The sequence below is a fragment of the Puma concolor genome, chromosome B3, assembly GCF_028749965.1.
Source record: "Puma concolor isolate L17-30 chromosome B3, mPumCon1.1.hap2, whole genome shotgun sequence".
NCBI lineage: Eukaryota > Metazoa > Chordata > Mammalia > Carnivora > Felidae > Puma > Puma concolor.
The window spans coordinates 145,608,867-145,633,797 of record NC_141672.1 but is presented as its reverse complement, the minus strand read 5'-3'; the positions used below and the strand labels follow the sequence as shown (position 1 = coordinate 145,633,797).

General features: G+C 44.9%; 2 long non-coding RNA genes across 2 annotated transcripts; one reads left to right on the top strand and one right to left on the bottom strand.

Moving 5' to 3' along the window:
- The first annotated feature begins 1,776 nt into the window (after positions 1-1,776).
- Positions 1,777-24,541, top strand: LOC147580483 (uncharacterized). The gene is made up of 3 exons (XR_015252969.1): positions 1,777-2,094; positions 6,301-6,476; positions 21,433-24,541. It is a non-coding gene; the product is annotated as an uncharacterized LOC147580483 (long non-coding RNA).
- LOC147580484 (uncharacterized) lies at positions 12,373-14,439 on the bottom strand. The gene is made up of 3 exons (XR_015252966.1): positions 13,742-14,439; positions 13,123-13,334; positions 12,373-12,446 (listed from the first exon to the last, which is right to left on the bottom strand). It is a non-coding gene; the product is annotated as an uncharacterized LOC147580484 (long non-coding RNA).
- Positions 24,542-24,931: the final 390 nt, after the last annotated feature.

Sequence of the window (24,931 nt, the reverse complement as noted above, 5' to 3'; positions counted from 1 at the left end):
TCCAAGGCCGGGGCAGAGGTCAGCAGTGGTCACTAAACTCTCTTCCGGAGGGAAGGAGACTCACAGCCCTTCTCAACGGGGCACCCCCGGAGGGATCTTGTCACCTGCCAGCCTGACTCTGTCCGCCAGCTCTGATCAGAGGGTATTCAGGCATATCCTTCAGGCAATGCTCTAGGAATGGTATTTCGTATAATAATGTTTCAGTCCAATGAGGCAGTAGGGAGTTTGAAATTGCAGGGGCTGGCAGGAAAGAAGACATATTCTCTGTTGGTAAGGACAGAACATTGTGGTTGACGGGCAAACAAACGGAGGTCGGCTTGACATTCTTGCATGAAAGGACTGAGCACTTGGGCGAAGACTCAATCCTAACCCAAGGTTGCTGCAGTATTCACGCTGTTCCTGAGGGACACCAAACAGACCTCACTCTTGTGTTAGGGTTTGGGTTAGAGAGAACTGACCGGAGGGGAGATTGGGGGGTTTCCATAACAGTGACTTTTTGACTTTCCCTCTAGATGCCTTTTGTTCTTTAAAGGATTTCTTACTTTTTTTTTTTTTAATTTTTTTTTCAACGTTTATTTATTTTTGGGACAGAGAGAGACAGAGCATGAACGGGGGAGGGGCAGAGAGAGAGGGAGACACAGAATCGGAAACAGGCTCCAGGCTCCGAGCCGTCAGCCCAGAGCCTGATGTGGGGCTCAAACTCACGGACCGCGAGATCGTGACCTGGCTGAAGTCGGACGCTTAACCGACTGCGCCACCCAGGCGCCCCTAAAAAAATTTTTTTAAGAATAAATAATACAGTGCCTGAAACAGGAAAGGGTACTCCTAGTTGAGCATAAATTTGAAAGAAACGTAGAAGATTGTGGTGGCTGGGGCGCCTGGGTGGCTTAGTCGGTTAAGCCTCAGCTTCAGCTCAGGTCATGATCTCCCTGTTCATGGGTTCGAGCCCCACGTTGGGCTCTGTGCTCACGGCTCAGAGCCTGGAGCCTGCTTTGGGTTCTGTGTCTCACTCTGACTCTCTTCCTTCCCCACTCGTGCTCTCTCTCCGTCTCTCAAAAATAAATGTTAAAAAATGTTAAAAAAAAGAAGAAGATTGTGGTGGCTTTTACACTGGGGGCCCCTTGAACCACACTTCCCCTTATTCAGGCCCTCTTATAGACCCCTGCCACACTGACTCTGGACCCGGCATGTGGCTGTCTTGCTTTGGCCAATGGGGCCTTAGGTAGCATCATTGAAACAGAACCTTATAAGAGCTTGCACGTTAGAGCTTGTGCCCTTGAGATGCTTTCTTGGAAGCCAGCCACCATGCAGTGAGGAGGCCCAAGCAGCCACATGGACAGGCTGACACGGAAAAGAACCAAGGGCCCTGGCAGACAGCCTGAGCTGAGATCCCAGGCTCTAGCCAACACCAACAGGGAAGAAGGTTGGTTTGGACTTCCCTGACATCCCAACATCAACACCCCACAAAGCAAAAAAACAAACGAACAAAAAAAAAAACCAAAAAAAAAAAAAAAAACCAACTGCATGGTCAACCCACAGAATCATAAAAAAACCAACACATTTTGGGGGGCGCCTGGGCATCTCAGTCAGTTAAGTGTCCAGCCCTTGATGTCAGCTCAGGTCATGATCTCATGGCTCGTGAGACTGAGCCCCACAATGAGCTCTGCGCTGACAGTGTGGAGCCTGCTTGGGATTCTCTGTCTCTCTCTGCCCCTCACCTGCACACACACATGCACGCATTCTCTCTCTCTCTCTCTCAAAAGAAATAAATAAACATTAAAAAAATAATAATAACACATTTTTGGTGTTTTAAGCCACTGGAGTTTGAGGTGTTTTGTCATGTAGCAGCAGATACCCGAAAAATGGACACCTGGGAAGGAGACGGAGGAAATGTAAGCCTCACACACCAGATTCCTCCTGAGGGAGACAAGGTGCAGGCCCGAGTTCACAGCAAATAAATGCGAACCAGAGGAGACATCGGATGGGCGTTCAGGGACAGCACCGAGAACCATGCAGAGAGTCGGACACGAACACGGAAGGGCCAGGAGCAAGGGTGTCCCTGTGCAGCATTAACCAGGAAGCCTGCTCTCCCAGGTAGGTGGGCGATCTGCACGGAGAATGTCTGAGGCAGGTTGTTGGTTGGAGAATGTCTGAGGCAGGTTGACAATGAAGCCAAACCCACTGGGACCACTGTGAGGGTCCGTAATTTGACTACTTGCTTCCTGTCCTGATACCTGAAAAGGTTTCTGTGTTCTGGATCGCCCTCAGACAGCTCTGTCAGCCAAGGGAGAGGCCGGACGGGGACCCACCAACACGCAAAGACGCTCATGAAAGCTTCCCACGTAAGGAACATAGCTCTCGTTCACATCTCTAAGCAGGAAAGCAAAGTTGTAGGTATGTTAGGAAAACCAATAGCATGAAAGAGACGGCTCAAGTTGAACCAAAAGAAAAGATGATCTTGGAGGAAACAGAGACAGTTTAGGAAGGAACAGAGAACTTTATAAAAAGTTCAGTTAATGTCCTTAGAGATGGGGCAGCTGAGAAAAGGGAGGAAGGGGCTATCATAAAAATACAAAGGACCTGAAAATATTCTTGGAAATTAAAAATGGGATTGCAATAGGAAAAATTCAATTAATGGGCTGAGTAATAATTTGGACACAGGTAAAGACCAGTCAGTGAATATAGAATCATGGAATCTTAAAGAATGTAGAGCAAGGGGGAAAAAAAAAAAAGAGGCAGAAAATATAAGATCGTGGAGAAGGGCCCAAGAGGTCCAGTGTCTGTCCAATTACGAAAGACTAGAGAAAGTAGAGAGAGAAAATAACCAGAGAAGTAACAACAATATTTTCTTAAGTTCAAGAAATACATGACTATTCCAGACTGAGAAGGCCCACTGAGCAAAATTAAAGAAAAAAGACTAACCTCCCCCCACCAAACTCTCCCAACCTCCCTTACCTTGATTTGCTCGCTTCCTTTTCCCAGAACACTTTCCATCTGCTACCCTACTATACAGCTTTCTTAGTCATTACACATATTATTTTTTTAAGTTTATTTATTTATTCTGAGAGAGAGAGAGAGAGTAAATGCATAGGGAAGGGGCGGGGGGGGGGGGGGCGGGAGAGAGAATCCCAAGCAGGCTCCATGCTGTCAGAGCAGAGCCCGACATGGAGCTCAACCCACAAACCGCAAGATCATGACCTGAAATCAAGAGTCGGACCCTCAACCGACTGAGCCACCCAGGTGCCCCCATTACGCTTATTATTTATGACCTGTCTCTCCTTGCTAACTTATAAGCTCCAGGAGGACAGGAGTCTTTGCCTGATTTGTTCATTGGTCAGTGAAGCCAGGCACCTGACATCCAGTACGCATGAGTAAATATTTGTGTTGAGTTGAATTAATTTTTTTAAAAATTTTAAATATTTATTTCTTTTTGAGAGAGAGACAGAACACAAGCGGGGGAGGGGCAGAGAGAGAGGGAGACACAGAATTCGAAGCAGGCTCCAGGCTCCGAGCTGTCAGCACAGAGCCCGACGCAGGGCTCAAACTCATGAACCTTGAGATCATGAGCTGAAGTCGGACACTTAACTGAATGAGTCACCCAGGCACCCCTGAATTAAATTTAATGTTTATCCATTTTTTCACACACACACACACACACACACACACACACACACACACAGAAGAGTGAGGGAGGAGCAGAGAGAGAAGGAGACATAGACTCCCGGAAGCAGGTTCCGGGCTCTGAGTTGTCAGCAGAGAGCCTGACACAGGGCTCAAATTCACAAACCATAAATAAGGTCATGACCTGAGCTGAAGTCGGATGCTCAGCCGATTGAGTCTCCCAGGTGCCCCTAAGCTTTACATTTTAGAACCAGCTCCAAGCACTGGAGAGCTAGCTGAACGCCTATGCAATCAAATTTAAAACTCCTCCATTCGAGGGGCGCCTGGGTGGCTCAGTCGGTTGAGCGTCCAACTTCAACTCAGGTCATGATCTCACAGTTCATGATCTCTCTCTGCCCCTCCCCTGCTCATGCTCTGTCTCTCTCCCTCTCTCTCAAAAATAAACAAAAATTTAAAAAAAAAAAAAACTTCACCCACTCAATGCACACTGATTTATTGACTGAATACAGTGTGCTACACTGTGGTTGTAAACTGGAAAGTGTGAATAAGTTACCAACCCATTCACCATCCACAGGCGACTCAGCCATGCAAGCAAACTTTCACAAAGTTGTACCTGAGAAGGACAAAAATAATGTATTTCAAAGGTGTCCAGGGGAGAGAGTGCTTAATTTAGCCAGGGAGGCAGCCAAGTCAGAGGAAGTGCTCCCAGAAGGACCAGAGCAGAGAGAGCACCTCAGAAAGAGGTTCCCTAGAACATATAGAGTGGAACAGAGACGAAAATACCATCGTACAACGTGGGAGCTACCAGCCACCTCTGGGGGCAGAGGAACTCGTGACGATTTCAAGCTGGAGAGGGAGGGACACGTTCAGGTTGGCCATTTCGGAAGCTTGCCCTGATAGGTGTGGAGAGACGGAGGTGTAGGGATAAGACAGGAGGCAGAGGGAGGAGAGGAGCTGCGATCTAAGCCAAAAAATGAAAGCGTCTTGAACCAGGGCAGAGACGGTGACAAGTAGAAAGGAGAAGCTAATTAGGAATGGAGTCCCCAGGGCTTGTGACTACTTGGATGTGAAGGGTGTGGACCAGAGAAGAGTTTAGGAACAGCAGCTGGGGCTCCTGGGTGGCTCAGTCGGTTAAACGTCCGACTCTTGGTTTCAGCTCAAGTCATGATTCGTGGTTCCTGGAATGGAGCCCCGCATCGGGCTCTGTGCTGACAGTACAGGGCCTGCTTGGGATTCTCTCTCTCTCTCTGCCCCTCCCTCACTTGCTTGTGCACTCTCTCTCAAAACAAAAAAAAAGGAAAAAGAAAACGGAATGGCAGCTGGCTGGGGAGAAGGAAACGAAGAGGGAACCAGGAGGCTGAGATACGTCGAAACCTATGGTGGTTTTTCTCTAAGGCTTGGAGACGGTCCTCCTCCCTTGTGCTGATTGCTGCACAAATAAAACCAAGTTTTATAACTAGGAAAGAAAGAAAGAAGAAAAAACGGTTGGGTAGTAGTTGTAAGAAATATAGGATGTATTTTTTTTTTATTTTTTTTAACATTTTCATTTATGTTTGAGAGGTATAGACAGAGTGCAAGCGGGGAGGGGCAGGGAGAGAGGGAGACACAGAATCCGAAGCAGGCTCCAGGCTCTGAGCTATAAGCACGGAGCCCAACGTGGGGCTTGAGCTCATGATCTATGACTTGAGCCGAAACCAAGAGTCAGACACTTAACTGATTGAGCCACCCAGGCACCCCCTGTCTTTCTAATCCCCATCCTGAGCACAGTGGCTTTTCAGCCTTAAGCGGGTCGACACACAGCCCTTTCTTGGCTTTTTTTTTTTTTTAAGTTTATTTATTTATTTTCAGAGAGAGAGAGAGAGACAGCACAAGCAGGGTAGGGGCAGAGAAAGAGAGAGAGATTCCCACGCAGGCTCTGCACTGTCAGCACAGAGCCCAATGCGGGGCTCGAACTCACAAACGGTGAGATCATGACCTGAGCTGAAATCAAGAGTCGGACACTCAGCCGACTGAGTCACCCAGGCGCCCCTGGGCTTTTACCGTGAACTGGACGGCAAAATCCTCCCCGAGGGCCCGCTCCCAGGCTTCTCCCATCTCCTTGGCCAAACTGGTTGCGCGCTCACTTCAGAAGCCGTGGCTACCAGGGCAAATGGCAAGACTCGAACCAGTTGTAGTTTTCCTCTGAGGCCTGGGGACCAGTCCTCCTTCCTCACAAGGAGCTATTTTATTTGGGCAGCCCCTACAGGTATTGCTGCCCAAATAAAATCAGCTGTTACAGGCTAGAAAGAGGAGATAAGAGGTAGGTAGTGGCCTTAAGTCAAGTTTCCTGCCTTCAAGACCCTGGAGGAGGGGGGACAAAAAGACAAAAAGGAATGACCCAGGTCAGCTCCCTCCTAAATCCCTCTTGCTGGCATTTACCATGAGAAAGAAAACACAAAGGCCTTATCTCTGCGAGGCACTTGCCAGGATCTAACAGGTCTGTTTAAGTTCTTTGTGGAAGGCACTCCTGAAATGCAGGATTCCGTGGGGCCTACCCGCCCTCCGCCCCCCACTCTGGGAAAACATGAGCATCAGCTGTGTAATTACCAGAGTATAAAATGAAGCTGTTTCCTGCCCCCTTTTTGGAAGCGGTGTCCCACGCGCAGCCCTCAGGGACCTCTTATGTTCGTTCTGGGCCAGGATGCACCCGTACGTGATGAGGAAGGATCTGGAGCTACTCTGGACGCCCCAGACTTCAGGTCTCCCATCTCAAAGCCTCGTGTATCTCTTGAGTTACGAGAAAAGGCCAATATGGGATAACATCTCTGATTTCTTGTGAGCCTGATGGAAGGATCTCGCATTTGGGGTTATCTAAGGTGGGTAAACTGCTATGTTATTATCCTTATTTGACAGATGAAGAAGTGACAGCTTAGCGCGGCTGAAATGCTGCCCACACTCACCCAGTGAGGCATGAGCAGACCAGGACAGGGACCCCGGCTCGGGGACTTCCTGCCAGAGCAGGCTGCTGGCTGGTTGGTAGAGCCATTCCCTGAGACAGGTGTGAACCCTCGGCTTCCCTCGTTCCCAAACACGGTTTTACGACATACAGAACACACTTCTGTTGCTTTCTGATATCAGTTGATCTATTGAGGCCAAAGGCTAAAGTCCAACAGCCAGACATTCTTTCCACTTTGACAAATGCCAGGGTTGCAGCTGATTTCTTTTTTCTTTTCTTTTTTTTAGCCAGGTAGCGGCAATTTATTTATTTATTTTTTTAATTTTATTTTTTTAGATTTACATCCAAATTAGATAGCCTGTAGGGCAACAGTGATTTCAGGAGTAAATTCCTTAGTGCCCCTTCCCCATTTAGCCCATCCCCCCCTCCCACAACCCCTCCAGTAACCCTCAGTTTGTTCTCTAGATTTATGAGTCTCTTCTGTTTTGTCCCCCTCCCTGTTCTTATATTATTTTTTTCCTTCCCTTATGTTCATCTGTTTTGTCTCGTAAAGTCCTCATATGAGTGAAGTCATATCATTTTTGTCTTCCTCTGACTAATTTTGCTTAGCATTATACCCTCCAGTTCCATCCATGTAGTTGCAAATGGCAAGATTTCATTTTTTGATTGCCTCATAATACTCCATATATATATATATATATATATATATATATATATACACACACAACACACACACCATATCTTCTTTATGCATCCATCCATCCATCAATGGACATTTGGGCTCTTTCCATACTTTGGCTATTGTTGATAGTAGCAGCAATTTATCTTATAAGGTCTTGAAGGAGGTTCCAGGGAAGATGTCCTTAGCTCAGTTCAATGTGCTTGGGGGAGTCCAGGAGGCAATTTCTAGTAGACATTTGAATATCCGAAACAAATGTTACCCTAAGAAGAACGATCAGGGATGAAGACAGAGACAGGGGGATCACTAGCACGGTGGCTCCCAGAAATCATGGGACCGGATGAGGCCATGCAGACAGTGTGTTTGGAGGGGAGAAAAGAAGGGAGCACCAAGGATGAAGCCCTGAGTAGAACCAACGCTTACGACTGAGGACAGACGAGGAGCTCATCATGCAAGAAACTGGAAAGGAAAGGTATGAAAAAAAAATCACGCAAGTGCATCACAAAACGCAGGCAAAGGGGGTGGTCACCTGTCACGTCCACAAGGTCATATGAAACAACAGGAAGGACTCACCAGACTTGGCGGTGAGGAGATGACCAGTCAACAGCCTCGAGGTGCTCAGTGGAGCACTGGCCAAAGCCACACTGTTGCTTAGGGAGTGGCCGGAGATAAAGAAGTGAAGATTCTGTGATAGAAAGGAGGAAGAAGGGGGGACACTTCCAGGCTGACACAGGGCTGAGGACATTTTTTTTCTGTTAGGGGGCATACTTATGTATTTGTGGTTACCAGGAAGAAATGGAGCCCGTAGAAATGGAGACATTCAAGTCACCAGAAAGGAAAGAGAGAAAGAGTACAGCCAGGTAGTAAGGGAATGAACTGGAGAGCAAAGGCGGAGAAATCAGCCCTGTAAAGGAGGGCAGCTTCTGAGGCCGATGCGGGGATAACAGGCAACCTCCTTGTAATGGGCTTCATCTCGTCGCTGGACGTGAGTAGCGATGGGCAAAGTTAAAGGAAATGTGTTCACATAATCAGCCTGCTCTATATTTACCTCCCTGGAACCAGAGGGGCAGTGTGTTCTAGCGATGTGGACTCTGAAACCCAGCCTGCTGTTTTGAATTTCATTTCTGGCCCTCACATGCTTTTTTGTGGAAGGTCACATTTAGATCGCCGTGGCAGTCTCAGCAACTGCTCGGTCTCCGTGGCTTCTTTCAAAGCCTCAGAACAAGTGGGGCAGATAATTCCAGCTCCTGAATGTCCTTGGAGCCCTAATACTATTTTTATGAACATGACAACAGCTTTGATAATGGGGCATAAACTGGACTAATTTTGGCTACGTATCTTGTTCTTGATTGCATCAAAATAGTATATGAGACAGCCAATGAGGAGGGTACAACAGGACAGTCAAAACAGATTAAAAAGGGAAAGAAGTCACAACTGTGACAAAAATTTGAAAGCTGTTTAGCCTCCACAGTAATTACGGGAATGTAAATACCATTTGAAAAATGAGCTACCTACCATCTATTAAATAAGCAAAACCAAAAGTCAAATTGTCAAATCCGTGGGGGGTAGACTTGAGGTAAATAGTAATACAGAAATTGCCAGTGAACATTTCAATTGGTTCATTTCTTTGAATAATTGCTAACATTTACTGAGTGCTGACTCCACATCAGGCACTGCTTTAATGTGTATTCCTCCATCGAACCTTCGCCTAACTCTCTGAGGTAGATTATGTCCCTGTTGTCATCTCCACTTTCCAAGTAAGGAAACTGGGGCACAGAATGGTTAAACAAATTGTCCAAGGTCATGAAGCAAGGAAGTGACCGAGCCGTGGTTCAAACCAAGCAGATGGATCTCAACTCCCTTGTTCTTAACGAATACTCTATCCCAGCAGGACCCCACTACATTCTTAAAGATTGTTGAGCCTTTCATGATAAAAACACTCAACGAACACAAAGCTAATATACCCAATAATAAAAGACTAAGTACACTGCCCGTAAGATCAGGAACGAGACAAGGATGCCTACTTTCACCGCTGCTAGTCAACAACACTGGACAGGAAGTCCTAGCCAGAGCAATAATGCAGCAAAAAGAAATAAAGGCATCCAAATTGGAAAGGGGGAACAAAAAGTACCTTTGCTGATAACATCATATGTAGAATATCCCAAAGAAGACACACACACACACACACACAACTGTTAGAGCGAGTTAATGAATTCAGCAAAGTCGGCAGACACAAGATCAAGACTCAGAAATCAGTTGTATTTCTATATACTAGTGATGAACATTAGGAAAATAAAATTTAAAAAATTCCAGTTATAATAGCATCAGAAAGAATAAAATACTTAGGAATAAATTTAGCTATGTTGGTATATGACTTGTGCACTGAAAACCACAAAACATTGCTGAAAGAAAATAAAGACCTAAATACATGGCAAGGTATTCTGTGTTCATGGATTTCAAGACTTAATACTGTTAAGATGGCAATAATCCACAGATTCAATGAAGTCTCTAAGAAAATTACAATGATCTTTTTTTGCAGAAATTGACAAGGTGATGGTAAAATTGATAAGGAATTACAAGGGGCCCTGGATAGCCAAAATAATTGAAAAGGAAAAACGAAGCTGGAGGACTCACATTTCCCAATTTCAAAGCTTACTACAAAGCTACAGGAACCAAGGCACTATGGTACTGGGATAAGCACAGGTATATAGACTAGACCACTGGAATAGTATTGAGAGTCCAGAAATAAGTTCATAAATCTTCGGTCAATTGACTTTCAACAAAAGTGCCAAGACCAGTCAATGGAGAAAAGAATTGTTTCTTTAATAAAGGATGCTGGGACAACTGGATATCCACATGCAAAAGAATGAAGTTAGACCTCCGCCTCATACAATGTACAAAAAGTAACTCTGGGGCACCTGGGTGGGCTCAGTCAGTTAAGCGTCTGACTTCGGCTCAGGTCATGATCTCAAGGTTATGGGTTCAAGCCCCGCATTGGGCTCTGTGCTGACAGCTAGAGGCTGGAGCCTGCTTCAGATTCTGTGTCTCCCTCTCTCCCTGTGTCTCCCCCACTTGTGCTGTGTCTCTCTCTCAAAAATAAATAAGCATCAACAACAACAAAAAAGTCACTCCAAGTGGATCATAGACCTAAATGTGAAAGCTAAAACCACGAAACTCTTAGAAGAAAACATAGGGGTAAATCTTCATAAGTTTGGATTTGGCATGATACGGAAATGGCACCAAAAACACAAGTGACAAAGGAAAAACCAAACAAATGGACTTAGTCAAAATGAAAAACTTTTGTGCATCAAAAAACACTACCAAGAAAGTAGGAAGACAACCTACAAGATTGGAGAAAATATTTGTAAATCGTATATCTGATAAAGGTTTAATATCTAAAATCTAGAAAACTGTCACAACCCTACAAAAGACAATCCAATTCTACAACAAAACAAGGCAACCCAATTTAAAAATGAGCGAAGGATTTGAACAAACCTTTCTACAAAGAAGGTGTACAAATGGCCAGTAAGCGCATGAAACGATGCTCATCACTAATCATTAGGGAAATGCAAATCAAAACCACAAGTGAGCTGCCACTTCACACCCACTAGGATGGCTACAATAAAAAAAAAAATTTTTTTTAAAAAGGAAAAAAACAAGTGTGGAGGATATGGAGAAATTGGGCCCTCCTACGTCACTGGTGGGAAAGTAAGGTGAGGCAGCTGCTCTGGAAAACAGTTTGTCGGTTCCTCAAGAAATGTAATGTAGAATTATCGTATGATCCAATGATTCACTTCTAGGTATCATACTCCAAAGAACTGAAAGTACATTTCCTCACAAACGCTTGTACACGAATGTTCATGGCAGCACTATTCACAGTAGCTAACGGGTGGGAACAGCCCAAATATCCATGGTCTGATGAATGGGTAAACCAGTATGGCGTACCCTACAATGGAGTATACACAGAAATGAAATAGTGATACATGCTACCGTGTGGATGAACCTCAAAAACATTGGGCTCAGTGAGAGAAGAGTCATGGGTAGGGTGATTCCCTTGACGGAACATCCAACATAGGCAGATCCATGGGGACAGAAGGACGACGGTGGGTTCATTGGGGCTCAGGGGAGGGAGGAATGGGGAGTGACTGCTTAGTGGGGGTGGAGTTTCCATTTGCGGTGATGAAAATGTCGAAACTACAGAGAGAGGTCGTCACACAACACAGTGATTGTGCTAAACGCCACAGGATTGTGCACTTCATTGCTTTGCTTTTTAACCAGGCTCCGTGCCCAACATGGCGCTTGACCTCAAGACCCTGAGATTAAGAGTTGCATGCTTCGCCAACGGAGCCAGCCAGGCGCCCCCAAATTATGCATTTTAGAATGGTTAATTTTATGCTATGTGAATTTAACCTCAATTTTTGAAATGTATTCACCTTAAAAAGTACCAAGGATAAGGAGTGCCTGGGTGGCTCAATCGGTTAAGCATCCAACTTGTGGTTTTGTCTCAGGCCATGATCTCATGGTTCGTGGGTTTAAGCCCTGCTTTGGGCTCTGTGCTGGCCGTGTGGAGCCTGCTTGGGATTCTCTCTCTCCCTCTCTTTCTGCCCCTGCTCCACTTGTGTATGCTTCCTGTCTCACTCAAAATAAATAAATAAACTTTTTTAAAAAAGTTCTAAGGATGTGCACAGGCTTTTGTTTAAATGGGTAATATCTACCCATTTTGTTGTGTTAGGAATCAAAACAGGGAAATGTAAAATGTCTTTGGTCATTCATTTTAAAATAACAACAAAAACAAACACATAGAAATAAATATGTAAAATCTCCAAATAAGAGCAAAATACTTTTTATGAAAAAATAACTGTTTTTTCCACTGCAGAGATTAGTGAAAAGAGTAGTATTGCTTTATGTTTTTTTTTTTTAATTTTTTTTTTCTTCAACGTTTATTTATTTTTGGGACAGAGAGAGACAGAGCATGAACGGGGGAGGGGCAGAGAGAGAGGGAGACACAGAATCGGAAACAGGCTCCAGGCTCTGAGCCATCAGCCCAGAGCCCGACGCGGGGCTCGAACTCACGGACCGCGAGATCGTGACCTGGTTGAAGTCGGACACTTAACCGACTGCGCCACCCAGGCGCCCCGCTTTACGTTTTTAAAAACCTCTTGAATGACTGGCTTCAGGAAAGACATCTGGATTCTTTCTTCTCCATTCAACCTGTTAAAATATACCCCACTGTCAGGCAGCTTTAGGAGAACCTCAACATGCGCTCCTGAGACAATGAATGTGAAAGTGTTATGTCTTTGTGTTACTATGACAATAGTTGTGATCTCACAGAACCCCTGGAAGTGTGTCCAAGAACCCCAGGGGCCCTGATCATATTTTAAAACCTGCTGCTGTTTACTGTATAGGAAGGGACAACTTCATGGGCGTAGGACCAGTGCAATCACACGGGACCGTGTGCTTGCAAGAGCCCTGAGTTTGGGGTTTTATGCTCCGCAGTTGCCGTCTTTAAATCCCAAAGAATTTTATCTTTGAATTTGTGTTCTGTAGGTGAAGTTCGATGGGACAATGGGGCATGCACCGAGGCTCAGAGCACTGTCCCATGAACTGTCCCCGCTTCTGCTGCCTCCCTGTCTCCCTGGGACCAACTCAAGTCACCTGTTCCTCATCCCCTGGTGCCCTGGGCCTCACATGGCCTCCCCTCCCTGCTCCTGCCCGGAAACCACTGTCCCCTTCGTCCCTGGTGGGGGCCTTGGCTTAGCACGGGAAGGATCCCAGTCGGGCACATACACCCCGTGGGCACTCAGGGGAAGGCCTGGCAGAAGCTGACCCAGGAGTCCAGCGGACAATTCACAGGGTGAATCCCTCACCCATCCCCAGATCTAGACACCTGCCAAGTCCTGGCACGAAGATTGCAGAGCCCTCGGGTGCCCATCCCCGTGGCTGGGGCAGCAGGTCTACAGGAGGCGAACATCCCTGGCATCATTCAGGTGGCTGGCTGGAGGGAGGAAGTCAGCAGCTGGCATGGTCCTCATGTGGTGCCAGGGGACAGCCCGGTGGGCACCTGTGAGGTGGGCACTCAGCCTGCCAGTATCCCGGTGCCTAGGGGAACCTGACATCAAATAGCAAATAAAACACCACCAGCACAAGTGGAGGGGGGATAAGAGGCAGAGACGGCGGAAAAATTTTTTTAAAGTTTTCAAGTTGAGTACCTTCATGGTACTTCTTTCCTATTTTTTGGACCAGGGCCTGAATTTTCATCTTACAGGGGCCACAAATCGTGCAGCTGGTCCTGCAAAGAGGACTAGCCTCTGAAGAGATAATTAAGGCACCTGAGAACTCCTGCCCTTTGTCCTAATAAACCTACAGAAATAAATTATCCCAAGCAAATGAATTCAAAGGGGGAAAAAAAACTACAAATGAAAGTACCTAGATGTATTTCTCAGTATAATAAAAAATACTCAATGATTGATAAGGGAAAACTGAGAAAAAATTAGTTTTTCTTTTACCTTCCAAGATCTGTTCCTCTCCTGGTGTTCTTTCTCTCATCTCTGTCCACGGAAGGGAACTAGAAATAGCAACCAGCCCTGAAGAAGTGAGCTGTTTCCTTTGAGGCCAGATTCTGGTTTCTAAATATATTTCTCAGTAAAGGGAACTGAGGTTCCTTAGAGAAATGGCTGATTCCAGGTCTGGGGCAGCGGATGTATATCATGACATCCTACAAAACAAGGACACTCTCAAAGACTACTGTCATCGTGTCCTACGGTCCAGGAGCCCAGGGCTTTGAACGATGCCTGCCTGTGTAAATGCCAAGATGCCAAAAGTGGAAACGAGCCCACGTGGGCACCTGGAAAGGTGACCGTGGAACAGTGTCTGCTGTTTGCACATCTTCTGCACTTAAACTTGATGGCGAGGACTGCCGATCATCTCTTAGCTCAAACTCTGGCAGGGGCTTATTATTTGGGAGGGTTACATAGAGGGTGGATCACGAGTCACTTGGAAAAGTGAGAGAAACTATTAAATCGCTTTACTAATCAATAAAAGGATGATTGTGGGGGAGTTGCCATGCCAGGAGATTTCTTCCCACCTTCTATTCAAATACCTAGAAAAATTCCGAACACGAGCTATTTTCAGCAGCCATGAAGGTTTAACACGTTGAGAAGAAAAATCAAAGAAAACTAAAAGAGAAAGCTGCAAATTTAGTGACGTTACTGTCAGAAGTGCTGAAGAAATATAGCTCCTCTATTTATTTTTAAGTGATCTGGTCCTACCAGGTCCCACTGGTCAGGTGATGTGGAAACAAATGCATTCCAGTCTGTTCCAGTACAATTAGTCCAAGCCGGGAATGTGACCGATCTGTCTCCATCAGGCCGCCTCAGAGACAAAATGACTCAGCCACTGCCCTCTGCAGCTTATCTCTACCGTAGCATTTGGGTGCAGGGAAGGGGCCACATCTGACCTCGAGCTGTTGCTGCCTCGTGCCGGCCCTTCGGTATGTGTGGGCTGGTGACCACTGCAGGGCAGCTGGCCTGGGCCCTGGCTTCCGGTGTCCACAGCTGACCCCTGAGGTCACTGTAACCCGTAGTCCAGTTCTGTTGTTTCTTGGTTGGAGCCTGGGCATTGCTGTCCAGCTGGCCCCACCTCACCTTGGCTTTTACTGACCTATGGGCTCCACTGAATCGCTACCACATTGTTCATCTGGCCCCTAACCAGGAGGTCCAGGTGGTGGGGTCACCTTTCCCCCACCCAGTAGATCCGTGGCGGGGCTGCTGGCTCTTGACCCTGCATTCCTGGGAACTAAAAGAAGTTCAGGAGGAAACTATACATCTCCCTAGCCACCCTAATTTTCTTTTTTTTTTTTTTTAATGTTTATTGTTGAGAGAGAGAGAGAGAGAGCTCAGGCAAGGGAGGGACAGAGAGAGAGGGAGACACAGAATCTGAAGCAGGCTCCAGGCTCCGAGCTGTCAGCACAGAGCCAGACGCGGGGCTTGAACCCACGAACCTTGAGATCATGACCTGAGCTGAAGTCGGATGCTCAAACGACTGAGCCCCTCAGGGGGCTCAGGGAATTTTAAACCATTCACCTTGATAAAGAGGCCAAACATTCACCCTTCCCTGCTCTGGGAAGATAAGCCTCCCATGTGAGAAAGAGAAAGCTACAAGGGAACGTTATGTAAGAGGGAAATAAAACACAACCATTTATTGAGTTCAGAGCATTGTCACCAGTACTCAGGCAAGCAAAAACCAATCTAAGGAAAATGACAGTAAAAGCAAGAGCCTAAGGAAAACTTCTTGACTAAAGAAATCCCAAAGAAATACAAGAATTTGGAGAAAAAATCTCCAACGTGTTTTGGAAAACTCTGCTGAGGTCTAGTCTTCACTGAAACCTGCACAAATCTTAAGGGTATACAGTTCAGTGAATTTTCAAAAGTGAGTCTACACCCCTTTAGTAACGCCCAGGTCTGGAAATGGAACACCAACAGCACCAGAAGCCCACCTCATGCCATTTCCATCACTTGGCTTCTCACACCAAAGTTGTTTTTTTTTTTTTTTTTTTTTTTGGTTCTGCTCTTTACATATGTAGGATTATACATCACATTCTCTTTGGGGTCTGGCTCCTTTTACTCAGTGTTATGTTTGTGCAATTCATCCATACCATTACATGTATTGGTTCATTTGGTGTGGATTTTCATCGTGTGAACGTGCCACGATTTATATCTCTGTTCTACTGACGAGGAACACTTGCATAGCCTATATTTTTATTTACTACAAAAAGCGCTCCTGTGAAAATTCTCGGGCATGGCTTTTAGTGAACGTGTGTGTACATATTTCTGTCGGGGTTATCCCTAGGAGTCGAATGTCTAGGTCATAGATTATAGGTTTTTTCATCTTTGGGAAATAATGCCAGATTGTTTTCTTAAATGGTTGCATCTAGGGGTGTCTGGCTGACTCAGTCAGTTGAGTGTCGGACTATGGCTCAAGACATGATGTCGTGGCTTGTGAGTTCGAGCCCCGCGTCGGGCTCTGTGCTGACAGCTCAGAGCCTGGAGCCTGCTTCGGATTCTGTGTCTCCCTCTCTCTCTGCCCCTCCTCCGCTCTCACTTTGTCTCTCTCTCTCTCTCTCAGAAATAAATAAACATTTAAAAAATCCAAACTGATTGCAATTCCCATCAGGACAGGAGCATTCTGATTGTCAACACTTGTCATCAGTCACTTAATTGGTAGCCACTGTGGTCCTGGTGTCGTGGTATCTTACTGTAGTTTTAGTTTACATTTCCGTGATCATGGTGATGTGGAAAAGCTTTTCGTGTGTTTTTGACCTTTTACATAACCTCATCAATGAAGTACGCATCCAAACCTCTTGCCCACTTTCTATGCAGTTAGCTTCCTTTCTCTTATCCACGTACACGCTTAGGATGCTAGTCCTTTGTCAGATGTTCGTACTGCAAATATCTTTTCCTAAACCTTGGCTCCCTTTTCATTCTTTCTTGGCATCTTTTGATAAACAGAGGTTCTTAATTTCATTTTCTTTATTTTTTCATGTTTATTTTTTTAGATTTTTTTTTTTAATGTTTATTTATTTCTGAGACAGAGACAGAGCATGAGCGGGGCAGGGGCAGAGAGAGAGAGACACACACAGAATCCGAAGCAGGCTTCAGGCTCCAAGCTGTCAGTGCAGAGCCCGACGTGGGGCTCGAACCCACTGACGGCGAGATCATGACCTGAGCCGAAGTCGGACACTTAACCGATTGAGCCACCTAGGCGCCCCCCAGAAGTTCATAATTTTAATATAATCCAATTTACTAATTTTTCTTTGGCGGGTGAAATGCTTTTTTTTTCGTGACATTTTTGTCTGTTCCAGTATGCTCTTGTATGTTTTTTTGCTCTCAGATTTTTTGGGGGGGGCCTTTCACATTTAGATCTGGAAAGTATTTTGTGTCCTGTGAGGTCCACATGTGTAAAAGAGGTAAAAGACGACACGTATCTAAGAACAATAGGCCAGTGTTTAAAAAAAAAAAAAAGTTATAAAAATTTAGTTCATAATAGATATTTGAAGTCATCATTAGAACTATTGTGGCAGCATCTAAATAAAGAGTCCTCAGAGTGCCTGGACTTTGATTTCTACTTGATTAACAAATCTAGCTTTCCCTGTGCACTCCTCTTTATTTAGCAAGCCCCTGTACATGAGTCAATTAAAAACCTAACATTAGGTTCTGTTCTACTGGCCCAGGATAATGGCATGCTCCAACGGGGTCAGACGAAGGAAGTGAAGTTTTGACATACGATGAAGAATTCAGGGAGTCCACGAGAGTTTCGTGGGGTCTGGGGTTCGTAAGAAAAAGGGTGGGGAAGCAATAAAGATGGGCCATGTGTCTTGGGTCCGGCCAATATGACCTGTGTCTGAGTTAAGAAACCAAGGCCCTTTGAAGTTACGACCTCACTTTTCCCTGGTCATCACCCAGGAAGCTGGATCAAAGGAGTGTTACTGCCTGAGGGGACCTACGAGGTAGGATAGATCCAAAAGGTAAAGGGCAGGCACTCTCTCCTGTTCTCACCCATGAGTCCAGTACCTTGGTGCCAGGCACCTGTCGGGGATGGGTAGACAAGTCTCCTCTCTCCCAGGTGGGTCCCAGACTAAAAATGTGTAGTAGTCGTTCAATTCTCGTTGAAATCCAGAAGAAAGACTCGGAGACCAGACTCCTGTCTCTCCTCTTCTTGAAGAAAGGCCGGACATGTAGGGATGGGGGTCAGATGTCCAGAAGAGACAGTCAATCCACCAAAGCTGACAGGACAGTGGGGAAGGACGAAAGCTGAACGTCCCTGTTCTGTCCGTGGGGGGAAACGGGACGTGGGAAACCTGGGAGGGGGGAGGTCAGCGTGGTGAGGGGCCAGGGTGTGAAAGGTGGTAGAGAAGCCAGCAGCTCCCGCCTAGGGGTGACCCTCTGCCTGTCTGCCTCTTCATTCCTGGGGGCACGCCAGGAAAGTCTTCTTGGGGAAGCCGAGTCCCCTCAGGAACCATGGATCCTGAAAAGGGAGGGCAGCCTCGGGTAGGTGTTTGGGGCTCAGGCCAACCACACGTTTCAGACACGTGTTGATGCTCGACTAGAAAAAGGTAAAGCGTGGGGAGAAGATTACTGTCATCTTAGAACTGATTCTCCACTGTGTGTTCGTGCTACAGTGAGGTTTGGTGATGGCTGGGACTGGTTTAACATTTATGCGAAGGGCTGGGGCGCCTGTGGCTCAGTCGGTGAAGCCTTCGATTCTTGATTTTGGCTCCGGTCATGATCTCACGGTTGTGAGACTGAGCCCCACGTCGGGGTCCATGTTGGGTGGGGAGCCTGCTTGGGATTCTCTCTCTCTCTCTCTCTCTCTCTCTTTTTCTCTCCCTCCCTTTCCCTCCCCTGCTCACACACACTCTCTCTAAAACAAAATAAAAAGATTTATGAGAAGGGCAACCTCGGGTCCTTCTGATTTTTACCCTCCCTCCTTCCCTGGAGCTCAAGCCCGGGTCACGGGCACAGGTGCAGCCTTATGAGCTGAGGGTATTATTTCACATGCTTATCAGGCCCTGCTGGACACGTGAGTCTTTTTCTGCCTTTAGCTTCTTGACCTTAGCTTCTATTTATACCTACAATGCTCATCAGAGGGTAATCCAATAGCAGCTACATTTTCATGCTCTCCTGGAATATAAAAATCCTAAGGACATATAATTGCCTTTTATATTTTTTAAATGTCTTCTCTTCCTTTGGCATTCAATTAACTTCCAAAATAGATCTCTTCCTCCTTCTTTCCCTTGCCTGCCTTTCTAGAGCTTTACTAAACGCTTTTTGCCAATAGGTCTTCTTCTCATAAGTCCTCGCATTTGTTCTAATTATAGACCAGCACACATGGTGACATATATTACTTCGCTAGGCTGAATTCCAGAAAACAGTGACAAGCAAAGGAAAAAGAGCTCCATAAGCAAGAAGCTGAATTTAGTCTGGGGCATGGCAAATTGCCTTTGCTGCTGCCTTTTTTTTTTAATCCAAAAAAGAAGTTTTATTTCCAGTTGAGCAGGTCCCAGCAGGGTTCCCCCTCCCACTAAATTATTAGAGTCTTTGGGGCAAGTAATATGTTCTAGTCATCCGTGTAACCTCAGGTCTAGTGCCTTGCACCTGGGGCATGCAGCGTGTGTTGAACTGAATTAAGTTGCACTTAGTCAAATGAGAAGCGATACCTAACAGTTGAGAGAAGATCAAAGAAAGAAATTCTATCTTATGGCTGTGGGCATGCTACTGTCCTTGCGATAGCTTACCGGTTAGTTAACTAAAAAATCATATGCAGTCAAATCTCACAATATTTTTACTTAAAAAACAAAACAAAACAAAACAAAAAACCTTCCTTACTGTCAAAAAAAAAAAAAAAAAAGGAGAAATCACTCAGAATCTCATCACACTGGGATATACTGCATTTATAGCAGTGGTTATAAACTCATGGTCTTTTATGTATATAATATAGGCATTTAAACAAGATGGTGTCCCGTGAGCCCATAGCACAAAATGGGATGCTCCAGGCCTTGTTCCTGCTTTTCCACTCAGCATAATGGGCCAAGAACGTCTTCTCATATCAGTAAACACTCTTCAATAGGCATTTATTGCCCCCATTATATGGTTGATTGTTCAATAATTTGCCTAACCAATCATTGTCTAGGTTGCTTTCATTTTTAAAAAGTATAATGTTTTGATATCCTTGTTGTTGTTGTTTTTTAATTTTGTACCCAGCTCTTATTTCCTCCGGATACATTACCATAGGTAGAATTGCTGGCACAAAAGACACATAGATTTTAAACTGTGGAAACTCATTTCTAAATTATTCTTTAGAAAGGCTGTACTTCAAACAAAAAAGAAAGAAAAGAAAGATTCTATTTCTATGCATTCCCTGTTCATGTCCTTTGTCCATTAAAAAAGGAGATGGGTGGTTATTTGTCTTCTTGATCCGTAAGGGCTCTTTATATGTAAAGGATACTTCCCTTTTCATAAAATCATAAATTATACATTCTTCCTACTTTGTCTTTTTAGGTTTTTTTAACTTAAAAAAATGCTTTATTTTTGAGAGAGATAGTGGGGGAGAAGCACAGAGAGGGGGGACAGAGGCTCTGAAGCGGGCTCCATGCTGACAGCAGAGAACCAGATGCAGGGTCTGAACCCACAAACTGCGAGATCATGACCTGAGCTGAAGTAGGACGCTCAACCGACTGAGCCACCCAGGTGCCCCACGTCTTTTTACTTTTAGGAGTATTATGCTTTAGGGGCACCGGGGTAGCTCAGTTGGCTAAGTGTCCACTTATGCTGACAGCTCAGAGCCTGGAGCCTGCTTCTGGAGCCTTCTGTATTTATCTGTTTATTTCTATATCAGTAGTATGCAATAGATAATATATAGTGAGCACTTACTTCCTTGTCAGGCTGTTCCAAATGCTTTCCATATATTAATTCAGTTAAAGGTCACATCAAGTCTATGCAGAGGCAGATTTAATCCTGAAACTAATGAAGCTTGAGCTTCAGGACCCCTTCCATAGCACAAACCTCCTCCAAGATCCTGGGAGGAGCTCTAGCAAGCTATTCACACAGTGTTATATTTTTGTAAAATTTGGAGAATAAGGTATTGCAATCACAATTGGTTAATACTGCTGTTCCTGATGAATCTTGCATCACAATCCCCTTATGTCACTGGGGGGCACTGGAGTGGCCTCTGGCATTAAGGAGAAGCTGAGTCAGGGATACATTCAGTTAGGTTTAGAAGGATTTCCTCATATAGTTACCAGTCAATTTTGCTCGATGCCCACTGTAGAAATAGCTTCCAGGAATACTCCCCCTGCCCTATTGTGCCAACCTACCCAGCATCACGACACAAGAGTACAGGGCCGGACTCTTTTTCTTTTTTAAGATTTTATTTTTAAGTAATCTCTATACGCAACATGGGGCTGTTACAATAGAAATTGGATCCTCTGGGACCCATCCCTAGAAGTATATGGGAAGTGGAGGAAACAAGATTAAAAATAGATGGCAACAGGGGCTCCTTGGTGGCTCAGTCAATGAAGCATCTGACTTGATTTCAGCTCAGGTCATGGTCTCACAGTTAGATTGAGCCCCACGTTGGGTTCTGTGCTGACAGCACGAAGTCTGCTTGCAATTTTCTCTCTCTCCCTCTCTCTCTCTCTCAGGCCACCATGTGCCCTTGGAGCCACCATGCTGTGAGGAAGCCCAATCACATGGAGAGGCTCACGTGGAAAGAAAACAAGGTTCTGGGCCCTCAAGTCCAACGAGCTCCCAGCCAACAGCCAGCATCAACTGGCCAGCCACGTGAGTGAGCCCTTCTTGGAAAGAGATCCTCTAGTCCTAGTCAAGACACCCCAGATGATTCTGGGAGGAGCAGACACGACCATTTCCTGCCAAGTCCTGCCCATGTTCCAGATTCATGAGAAAAACAAGTAATCGTTCAAGCCGCTGGGTTTGGGGCTGGTTTCTTACACTGTATATTACTGTGTAACTATCCATGAGCAACACCCATGTAACTATCACCACCTCTAGATAAAGAAAATTTCTGTTAGCCCAGAAGTTTCCCTCAGGCACCCTTCCAGTCAACCACCCCAACCAGCAAAAGGTAATTGCTCCTTTGACCTCTAGCAACACATACGACTTTTGCCTATTGTGAAGCTTCATATAAATGGAAATGTGATGTGTTTTTATGTTTTATGTATTGAGCTTCTTTAGCTCAATAGGTTTATGAAATTAATTCAGGTTGTTTCAGGAGTGGGGTTTATTCTTTTTCATCCGTTATACGAATATACCACCATTTATCCCTTCTACTATTGGTAATCATTTGGCCATTTATTTTTTTATTATTTTATATATACTGTATATTTTTAAAGTTTTTTGTTACTTATTTTGAGAGAGAGAGAGAGAGAGAAAAGCACAGGCAGGGGAGGGGCAGAGAGAGAGAATCCCATGCAGGCTCTTCACTGTCAGGGCTCCAGCTCATAACCATGACCTGAGCCAAAATCAAGAGTCCGATGTTTAAGCGACCGAGCCACGCAGGTGCCCCCATTTGGCCATTTATCATTAGTAAAGCTGCTATGCACATTCACATACTTTCTTTTGGTGGGCATAAGCCTCGGGTTTTGTTGGATATATAACCCAGGAGTTTAATGGCTGGAGCTTTAGTAGTGTGAGGTTTTAAAACATGTCTACCAATTCTTTGATACTCCTCTATTAAGAGGTAGGGTATCGGCCTCCCCTCAAATCCAGACAGGCCTTAGTGACTTATTTATAACTAATGAAACGCAGTGGATATGACCTTGCATGACTTCTAGGCGATGCCCCAAAAAGTTATGCAGCTTTACCCGGTTTTCTCAAGACACTTGCTCTGGGAAATATCCAGCTGGGGTTTACTCAAATACTGTTCCACCTCATTCTCTGTTCCCCTTCTAGTACTACCTTATACATCTGTTAGTCCTTTCTTGTGTGATTAACAGACATCTATTCTTTTCCATATTTTCTGTCCTTTTTCCTAACTGTGTTACAGTTTGGATGCCTACTGACTTGTGTCCTAGTTGTCCTAATCATCTACTCTGCTCCGTCTAATTTGCTATTAAACACATATTATTTAGGTATTCATTTGTCATAGCATTTTTCCAGATCGAGAGCCTCCATTTGACCCCTTTTCATGGATTCTAATTCTCTGGTGAAATTCTCCATCTTTCTTTTATTTTCCTCATCATATGAATCCTAGATATTTTAAAGTCCTTGTCTGATAAATCCAGTAACAGAATCATCCATAGATCTGTTCTGTTGTCTATTCTCTGTCCTTCTCGGTCTCTCTCTCCTTTTTAGCATGCCTCATGATTTTAAGTTTTCCTGACAACATTGTAGAAGAAAAAAATGTTGAGTCTCTGGATGGTATATCTTGATTAATATGATTTAGTGTCCTTGTGGTGGCTTATATAGAGCACCTTAAATCTCTCAAAGATTGGTTTTAGCCAATTAATTTTTCTCTTACTACTGGTTTGTAACCCTTACTTCTAGGGCACATCCCGTTGGGATCTCAACCAAAAGTCCCTCGTGTTTACTGTACGAGGGCTCCTCCACCTTGGTGGGCGTGAACTACAAGCTTGGTCTCCCCGGCATTGTGCAGCTGGGGTGACGTCTCTAGTTAGCTCTTAGCCTCCCACTGCTATTGTTTCTCTTTGTACATGTGCCACTTAGAAGCTATTCAAGGTGGGACACCTGGGCGTCTCAGTCGGTTAAGCATCTGACTTGGGCTCAGATCATGATCTCATGGTTTGTGAGTCCCAGCCCCGCATCAGGCTCTCTGCTGTCAGTGCAGAGCTCTGCTTCAGACCCTCTATCCATCTCTCTTTCCCTCTCTCACAAAAATAAATAAACATTAAAAAAAAAAAAAAAAAAAGAAGAAGAAGCTATCCAAGAGCATGAAGTGAACTTGTAGGAAGATTTGGGGGTTTCACTTCTCGGTAGTTCCCTTCTTTCCAGGACTTTGCCCCAACTCCTTCGGCAGTTTCATACTCTGTCAACTGAGTTGTTACTGATTGAGAAACAAGCGAGGGATCAGAAAATGTTCTCAGGGAAAAAGCAGAAGTAAAGGTCAGTTCTTCCCTTAAGGACCCCAGTCCCTCACGTCTTGTCTGTATTATTTATTCTTTGACACTGACAGAGACTGCATCTGACCAAACTTTAGCCAGAGCTTTCTTCTGGGTCTTTTTTCTCAAGTGGACCTCAACCTTGGCCCCAGGCCTATCTTTGGTCTGCCTAACTCAGTCTTAGCAAGAATCCCACTAAGTTAGTTTAGTGAGAATACCCTCACCCTTTATCTGGTTATTCTCTGTATCCGATCAGGTTCCTTATTCCCCACCCTTGATATCTGATCATCTTGACTTGCCTTCAGCAAGAATTCTGAATTCGTTTAGCAAGAATGCCCCTACCCTTGATGCCTCCTCTTGGTAATTTTCCATCCACTGAAACCCACACCCCCGTCCCCAACTTTGCTGGTTGGCTGTAAATCCCCAGATATTATTGCCACCCTCAGAGTGGAGCCTGATTATTCTCCCCTACTGCAACAGTCTTGAATAAAGTCTTCCTGACCACTTTAACGAGTACTGAAAAAAGGTTTTTGTTCTCTATTTCTAGGAACATTTCCTCTAGGTAATCCAATTTCAGGGGCACACAATTGCTCATAGTTCTCTCTTATAACCCTTTTTTATTTCTGTAACATATGTAGTAACATTCTTTCCTTTCTGATTTTAGTAATTTGAGTCTTCTCTCCCCCCCCCCCCCCCCCCGCCGTCTCCAGTCCATCTAGCTAAAGGTTTATCAATTTTGTTGATCTTTCAAAGAGCCAACCTTTGGTTTTACTGGTTTTCTGTACTGTTTTCTTGTTCTCTATTTCATTTATCAGTGCTCTAACATTTAGTACTTCCTTCCTTCTGCTAGCTTTAGGGTTTGTTCTTCCTCTTCTGGTTCCTTAAGTTGTAAAGTTAGGTTGTTGATTTGGGATCTGTCATGTTTTTTTAATGTAAACATTTAAATTTTCCCCTTAGCACTGTTTTTACGGTGTCCCATAAGTTTTGGTATGTTGTGTTTCCATTTTCATTTGTCTGTGAGTATTTTCTAATTTCCCTGGTGATTTCTTCTTTGACCCATTGGTTG